Here is an 8624-nt window from a genome sequence, read left to right as displayed (position 1 = left end):
CTGCTGCATCTCATGGAGATGTGGTGCTATTTTATACCCCAAGAATCACAATTTTGCCTATTCCGGCTCTCAGCATTCATGAATAGATAATCTTAGGGAGGCTTCATGCTTTTCCCAGCAAACTGTGCAGGGAGGCTCATGCCTGCCCCTCTACCCTGCTACCCCAGCTGGAGTTCTGCATCCAGCTCTGGGGTCCCAGCACAGGAAGGATGAGGAGCTGCTGGAGTGAGTCCAGAGGAAACCACCAGGTTGATCAGAGGGATGGAGCAGCTCTGCTGTGAGGAAAGGCTGGGAGAATTAGGATTGTTCAGCCTGGAAGGGAGAAGCTTCAGGGTGACCTAACTGAGGTCTTCCAGTAGCTAAAGGAGCCAGACAAGAAAGATGGAGAGAGACTTTGGACAAGGGCCTGGAGTGACAGCACAAGGGGGAATGGATTCACACTGACAGAGAGTGGGTTTAGATGGGATATTGGGAAGGAATTGTTCCCTGGGAGGGTGGGCAGGCCCTGGCACAGGGTGCCCAGAGCAGCTGGGGCTGCCCCTGGATCCCTGGCAGTGCCCAAGGCCAGGCTGGACATTGGGGCTTGGAGCAGCCTGGGACAGTGGGAGGTGTCCCTGCCCAGGGCAGGGGGTGGAACCAGGTGATCTTTGAGGCCACTTCCAGCTCAAACCATTCCAGGATTCTGTGGTAGATGGAGCCCAGCATGTTTGGTTAGAGGACAGCCTTGGTCCCAATCCATGTTTTCATCCCTGGTAGTTGCTACCCCACTGTCTTGCCCTCCTTTGAGGGGCAGGGAGCTCAAGGACAGGCCTCATCTGCTGCATCCTCCCCTGCCAAGGGGCAGGGAGTGCCAAAAGCCTGCAGTCAGGAGGGGAAGCTGGGCACAAATGGCACCTCCCAGCGATGGAAAATGTTGCTTTTCCCCAAGCTTTAATTCCTTTATTTCCATTCTCCCCGCTGTCCCCTGTCCCAGCGCAGAGCGTGGTGCAGAGCTGTGCTGTCACACGCTGTTACTGCAGATGATGGGCCCAGACCACCACATCTCCTCCTGCTGTGCGGTCCTCCAGCCGAGCCCAATGGAAACCAGAGATGTCATCAAGTCACAAAGGTGGTGTGAGGACACAGTTCTGACTGCTGGGCTCAGGCAGGGATGCTGGTTAAATGTAAAAGGGTGACTTTATCGTGCTACATCAGACAGGAATATTTTAATTTAAAAGGAATTCTTTTCAGAGCATATTGAAGTTATTTTCCCGCTTGTTGTCTATGTCAGTGCTGTATGCAGAGAAAATTAGGCCTAGGGGATGGTGGCTCACCAGTTTTTTATTTGAAGTCTATGAGAAAGGAAAATGTAGTGGAGTCTCCATTTTTTTGAGGTCTGTGTTCTAATGCATCAAGACAATAACTCCCTGAGAGATAGGCTATACTTTAAGTGTGCTTTATGAGCTGAAGACAGAATTACTGACTTGGTTCCTTTAGCCTGTGTTGTGCAGGAGATCAAAGAAGGTGTTTGCAATTGTATTCTAGGAACCTGACCAACACCAATGTCACAAATCCAACATTAACAACCAGTGTTTGCCACCCAAGAAGTCACAAAGATGCTAAAAAAAAAAAAAAAAGTGACAAAGAGAAGAAATGGAAATAATAGGAGAAAAAACCTGACAGCTTTCCAAGTGCAAAATTTGTTTGAGAGTAATTATGTAAGAATACTATGCATAGTTTATTCCATGCCAGATCTCCTGGTGAGCGTATAAACATATTCATGCTGTTCATGTTTCCACTCAGAAGCAAATTGCCATTGCACTACTTAGAAATTTGTCAGCAGAGACGTGGAAAAGGTGGGAATTAAGGTCCTGCTGCAGAAAAGACAGACCCACAATGAGCAGTGAGCCAAGTTCAGGCACAGCCCTGCAAGAAGGTGTTTGAGGAAGATGTTTGCCTCAGATTACTTGATCCCAGGAAGAGGCTCATCTCTCCCAGGATGAAGAAACTGGAGCTACCTGTCTTCCTGTCACCCAGAAGAAAAGCACTGGGGAAGCTTCTTCAGGGTATCAAACAATGGGGGGGCGTTGCTTCCAGTTTGAGCATTCCTTCTATTCAAATCTAAACACAATGGACTTTATCTTCCATGGGCTCACTGGGGCCCTTGAATGTCAAATCTTTAACCCTGTGAAGCAGATCCTCATCACTCCCCATTGTTTTCCACCAGATGAAGATCTTCCATAGCAGCTGCATAAATAGCCCATTCATAAAAATGTAAAAACATATTGTACCGAGACAATAGCCCAACATTGTCCCTGGTGAAGTTAGCAGAGTTAAACGTGCAAAGAATTTCCCTCTCTCCTCCTGCTCCAGTGCAGAATCCCAAGCACCATCATCTCTGCCTCATCTCCATTTCCATCACCACTTCATAAGAACTGGGAAATAAAGATCAAGAGCCAAGGCTTTGGTTGCCTGGAGAGCTCCTGTGCTCATGGTGCAAATGGATTGTGATAATGGACAGTAAAAGAGAGTCTATTATCTTGTCCTCTTTAACAGGACTTCTTAGGAGATCTCTTTGATGTTTGAGAAGTGGACAAGTTATTGATTTTGCTATTCATGATCCCATTTCTTTTTTTTTCTTCTTTCCTTAATCAGAGTTGGCTGCTTTCCTGTATGCTCTACGCGCCCAGATGGGAAGCAAATGGAGCACCAGGACAGACATTAGGGGTAAATTAATTTAATCCAAGAGTGGGTTTCCTCACAGTATTGCCTGCATGGGAACATCCACGTGTGCTTAGCCTTCCTCTTCCATGTGTACCACTTGTGTTTTGCTTTGCTTAAAAACAGAGGAAAAATCCAGTTGCTCATCACAAGGCCTATTTTCAGCCTACATTTGGTCACAGGAGAAGTTTGCTTTGGTCCTTGCTTGAAAAGAATTAAAAATGGAAGATTTAAGGAGGATGTGGATGTAGCCCACTCTTTTATTCACACATCTCCAGGTCCTTTGCCTCTTTCCTGGACATACAATGTCTCGTTTATTTGTGCCACGTCACTGAGAGCATCGTGGCAGCCCTCAGTGGTGAGTTACTGACTGGTTAATTCCTAAGGTCAGCACCAGCGCTCGCACAGAGCAGAGATGTTCCTTCTACCTGATTAGGCAGCACTGCAAGAGAGCAGTGGGAGGCCAAGGATTCTCTAGTTACAAGGCTGATTAGCCTTCCTTAAAACAAACTTGAACTGAACCAGGGGTGAATGATCCAGAAAGTAACAAAGTGCATCTAATTGGAGTAGAAACAGAACAAACTGTGCTCTTCTTTTTTGGCTTCCTTTTATGCTTTAATGAGAAGTGATAAGCACCATGTCTGATACCATTAAAGGGCTTGAGTGGATGAGCCTCCTGTCTTGGGCCAGATGCTGCTATCCTTGACACCAACATAAACAAGTATTCCCTGGTATGGATCCAAGCAGCAGAGGCCTGTCTTACATTGCAGCAGCCCAAGCTTGAACCTTGAAAAGCCCAGGCTTCTTTTCAGTCCTTCACATTGCAATGAGAACATCTGACCTCTCCGCTTAACCCTAAATTAAACGTGCCTTTGGTTTTTCTGGGCAGGAGGGTCAACTTGCAAAACATTTGGAGCTGCTTGGTTCCCACCAGTCTAAAGTTCAGGGGAGGTCAACTCACAGCAGTGCCACAGACCCCAGCCTTGTACATCTGCTCGTTGTCACACGTGGAGCTGCACATCAGCTGTGCTGAGTACAGAATTCACATGGCTTCTCCTTGGGGCAGCTTCTTATGCTCAAAGTGCACCGAGGCTGAAGGAGAATGCACAGGAATTCCTACAGAAGTCTCTGGCTGAGTCGAAAAGGAGGCACTGAAATGTGCTGCTGTAACAGGAATGTAATGAAAACTAATATCAGCACTGGGTGCTGGTGAAATTATCCAGATTTTTCATATCATGCTGCAGATTTCTCTGCTGTCCTTTACCCTCATATTCTTGTGGGATTGCTTAAAAGAAATAAAGGTGATGCACCAGAGATGTCTGAGACGTGATAAAAATCAGTCTCTCTTTAATCAGTATCCCTTAACTATGCAACTAGGGACAATATATTAATTTCTAAGTGGGAAAAGAAAGAGGGTAGAAAGTTCCTTCCTGTGTTTAATCCTAAAATTATTTCCTGTAGATGCTGAATACTCTCCTTATGGCCCTGGAGGTGTTTCAGTAAGAGCACATTTGACTGTGCCTTGAGGCTCACCAAGGGCTGGGCTGTCCCCTCACCAAGCACACAGCTGTAAAACATCCTACACAAGGCAAGAACGAGGATCTGACTCGGATTTGAATGACTTCTTGGTCCAGACAGGAATCAGCCTGAGCCAGCTCCCTTGCCTTGATGTGTTTTAGGAAGCTGACTGGGATTCTGGGGAACTAAGCCAAGCCTTTGTCCCTCCTAATGTGCCCACTCGGAGTGAGACGTAGCAGTGCCAGCCCTTAGAAAGGTGCCAGTTGTGTTCTTAAACGCATTCAGATTTTCAGGCTGGAGGTGTGGGGATAGGCCAATCATTAGTTCTCAGTTTAACTTTTTTCCAGAGGTGTTGTGACCTCCTGCCCACAGAGGGCTGCAGGCTGTGCAGCTGCACAGGGCCAGGATGTCAACACTGGCATGCACAGCTGCCAGCATTGCTCAGAGGTCAAGCTCCCAAAATTATGAGAGAGTCCAAGAGGAGAAGGAAGAAACCTAAAGCTTGGAAAAAGGCAGGGGGGGGAAAAAAGTCTGAAGCTTAAATGTTTGTGGCAGTTCCTAAACTATGGCGAGAGGTGCTCCTGACTCCACAATCCTGTCCAAAGCCAGGGTTCAACCAAGAGCCAGGCTTCCTTCCCAACTCCACCCTCAGCTTCAGCAAGGCCAGACCAATTCTCCCAACACTTGACAAAGCAGATCTATCCCAGGGAAGAGTTTTTCCAGCATGCTAGGAAAAAATCTGGCAACGCCTCTGGACAGCTTCAGGAATCAAAACACTCCAGGGCCTCTCATTTATTGGTAAGATTTTCCAATGATTCCTTGTTTAGTTTTCTTTTTATAGATTTTTGTCTTTCCTGTGAAATGACAAACCCAAACAAAAAAAAATGTGTTTGCTTTATTTCTGTCCTTTTAAAACTCTTCTAATGAGGGTAGCAAAGAGATGCAGGAGGATGGAAGAGGCTGTAGGGGGATCAGCTGCTGAGCCATGTCAGTGGCTATGGACTAGTTTGGCTCCATCATTCATGGCACAGGTGAACATTTTTTGGAGGCTGAGGGATATTGGGGTGTCCCTTTCCTGCTCCCTCCATCCCAGTTGATGCTGTCCCAGCTCCATTTCACAGTGTAGGGCAGGAATTCCCTTCTCCTGCAGAGTTTAGGAGAGCATCCCAGGATGGTGTTGCCAATCCAGCTCCAAACAGCGAGTGAAGGCTTTGAACGATTTGTGAGAGGTATTTTTCTCTCTGTGGAAATGTTCAGACCTTCACACACAGGCCATATTTCTGCATTAAGTCAAAGTGAATGATCTCATACCCTTGAATTAAATCACTGGGGACGATGATGGTAAACCTGGCTTTATATTGAGAGTGTCATCTTATTGTCCCTGCTCTGCATCTCCTTCCCCGTGGCAGCGTGGCAGTGAACCTCCAGCGTGGATGTTCCAGCATCCCTCTCATTTAATGCAGCTCTCTCTGGCCTTACAGGATAGATGGCTCTATCCTAAACAGATTAACTCCTTCTGAGGAGCCACACAAAGGGGATTTATGTTCCCTGGATCTGCATGCAAATACACAGCTGCACGATGAGGGGACTCGTGTGCACATCAGGGACAAAACACACCCTGAAAAGCCCCTCCCCACATCCACAGGCCTGCAGAGAGGAAGAGCAGGAGGAACAGTGAGAGGCTGATCCCAGCCCATGGGGGTTTGCATCAGGCTAAATAATATTTATCTGCACTCATTTATCTACCAGGTTCACGTGGAATAAGACACAGGTGACTCACTCGATGGGAATTTTTTGTCTCTCAAACACTATTAAACTTCTGGAAAGCTCACAGCATCAAACTCTTACTAAAGTTTCTTTTTCATACGTACAAATTTACAACAGCAAACAGCAAATTCTTGAAGACACAGTAGAGACCTGTCCCTAGAATACAGAATGATATCACATGAATTTCTGTGTTTCAGCTCCATTTAATAACACCCAATTTTTCTAACCCAATGGCAAAATAATTTTTCTAAACTACTAGCAAATTTATTCTATTCTCTCCTAATAAAAATTGAGATGTCCTGATCAAGGGTTTGATGCAAAACTGAAAGAAACCAGTGATAATCTTTCCACTGACCTCAATAAGCTTGGATAGAGACCCTGAAATAAAAGTTAATGTGTATCAGGAGAAACAGTGAGCTGGAAGTGAAACAACACAGATAAATCTATTGCCTAAAATTGCTGTAGGAATAGCATTTGTCTGATGTTTTTTAGTATAGTTACATTCTAAAATACATTCTCTGTGTGGTTATAGCAAGCTTTTTCCTTAAATGAAAAAAAATGGAGCCAGTCAGACTTCTCCATTTGAATGCTGATGGCATTTTTCATTTTTATGCCCTTCTCCAAAGCAGAAAAGCAGGAGATTTTGCTGAAGCGATAAGGGAATTTATACATTCAGAACAGATCTGCACTATTATGACTCCAACATGTAATGCTGAGGCAATAAAATTTATGACTGTCTTCCTCAGTGCCTTAATGAGGCATTGCGAGGCTCACTGTATATTTGCAAATGTCTTAACAGATAATGATTTTAAAAAGTACTGGAGTACAGCTGCCAGCACAAATGGTCATAACACCAATTATCTTCACAGGATTTAGTCATTATGTGGAATCAGAGGCAAAACTGAATCACGGGCCAGTTTTCTCCTCCAGTTTGTGAGGGAAGTCAAGGGAACACATTTCTCCAGACCCATCCCCTGTTAGCTTTCCTCTCCACTGCTGCCATAATCCTAGCAATTAAACTGAGCCTCCTGATGAGACTTATTACTTTTAATCCGGCTTGTTACGGGGCGTAAGTGGTTTTGCTAATCCGTTTTTGGCACGCCTGCTTTTCCCAGCACAGCCCTCCTTGTGATGGGAGCAGGGGTGCTCCGGGAGCACCTGGCACAGGCTCCCTGATGGATGAGTGGCTGACACCCCACTCGAGCGAGTGATCCTAAATCCACAATCAGCTCAGAGTCATGTGGGACCGGAGAGAGATGGGGAAGGTGAGTGGATTGACAAAATCAATTGTGGAAATAAATTCCTTGCAGAAAACTCTCCATAGCTGTACATCTTTGGGCCTGAAAGTGCAAGAAAGTGGGATCGCCTTTGTTGCCTATCTCCAAGCTCCCCAGACTCTTCCTTGTTTTTTGGAGTGAGTTTGTTTGTTTGGGGAGGAAATGGCAAATTATTAAAACCTTCCATCTCTTCTGTTTCACTGCCAAGCCGCAGCCAAAGCCACGGGCTTGTTTAAGGTCAGGCCAGTGTATGGGGGTTTGGGGCATTCCAGAAAGGTGCAATCATAGAGTCATGGAATGATTTGGGTTGGAAAGGACCTTAAAGATAATCTCGTTCCAACCTCCTGCCATGGACAGCAATGCCACCCATGAGATCAGCTTGCTCAGGGCCCCAGATGACCTGGCCAATGACTGATGCTAACTTCATTTCCCCTAAATTCAGAATCGAGCAATCAGAAGAAGCAACGTGTCTGTTTCCCAGAAGAAGGACATCTGTGGCCCATTGACCTCTTCAACTTCCCCATTTGCTTTTAGAGTGAAGGGAGAGCCCTTCATGTGTCATTTTTCCTGGGAAACTCAACTAAGAGCAGCCTTTGGCAGAGGATTGCGTCAGCAGCTGAAGGCTGCTCCTGGTTTTCAAAGCACGGGATCCTGCTGGCTCCTGGGGGGTCCCTATTCCAGCAGCAGCGGGTTTGGGAGACACTGAGGGCTGCTCTGCTAAGCAGTGACTCAGCTCCCCACTAGAAAGGTCAGAGGTTTACTCATAGGTCATGATGAAGTCATTAGTCCTGAATTTCCATCATACTGGACGGAATTCAACCAGCTCCCACGGCCTCAGTGCTCATCCGAGCAATTCCTCTTGGCTGGCTCTGAGTGAAGCCATGGAGAGATGTCAGGACACTGATCTGATCTGCCCTGCACCCCTGCAGCAGCCACAGTTTACTGCCCAGGTCTGAAGGACAAACCTTCACCATGCTGTCTTGTCTGCTCCCACACCTGAATGGCCAGATAAGGCAGAAACCTGTTTATTAATTTAGCTTCCAGGTCAGGCATGAAAGGAAAGGATGTGATGAGCTCACTGGCTTAATGTCCTTAGCTGCTTGGGTTGATTTAAGGTATGTGTTTTGGTAAGGTCCAGAGACCAATTTTTCCTGTCTAATAAAGCAGATAAATGGAAAGGAAACATTTGCCTCAAAATATTTTCTGCAAATGCCCATGGTTTTTCCCTCTGAAATAAATGAGATTTTTGGTTTTGTGTCATTCACTTGGATGCATTTAATAGGATCACAGAATAGTTTGGGTTAAAAGGGATCTTTAAAGGTTACTCAGTGCCACCCCCTGCCATGGGCAGGGACACCTTCC

At 46.0% G+C, this 8624-nt stretch overlaps 1 long non-coding RNA gene across 1 annotated transcript in view; it reads left to right on the top strand.

Annotated features, from left to right (window-relative positions):
• LOC108448812 overlaps window positions 1–3061 on the top strand; it is an 11563-nt gene extending 8502 nt beyond the window's left edge. The window contains exon 3 of the long non-coding RNA XR_001864836.1: window positions 2635–3061. This is a non-coding gene — a long non-coding RNA (uncharacterized LOC108448812). The remainder of the gene's footprint in view (window positions 1–2634) is intronic.
• The last annotated feature ends 5563 nt before the right edge of the window (window positions 3062–8624 follow it).

This window comes from Corvus brachyrhynchos, unplaced genomic scaffold (genome assembly GCF_000691975.1).
Source record: "Corvus brachyrhynchos isolate BGI_N302 unplaced genomic scaffold, ASM69197v1 scaffold499, whole genome shotgun sequence".
NCBI lineage: Eukaryota > Metazoa > Chordata > Aves > Passeriformes > Corvidae > Corvus > Corvus brachyrhynchos.
The sequence above is the reverse complement of the archived record's forward strand: the minus strand, read 5'-3'. Positions and strand labels throughout refer to the sequence as shown.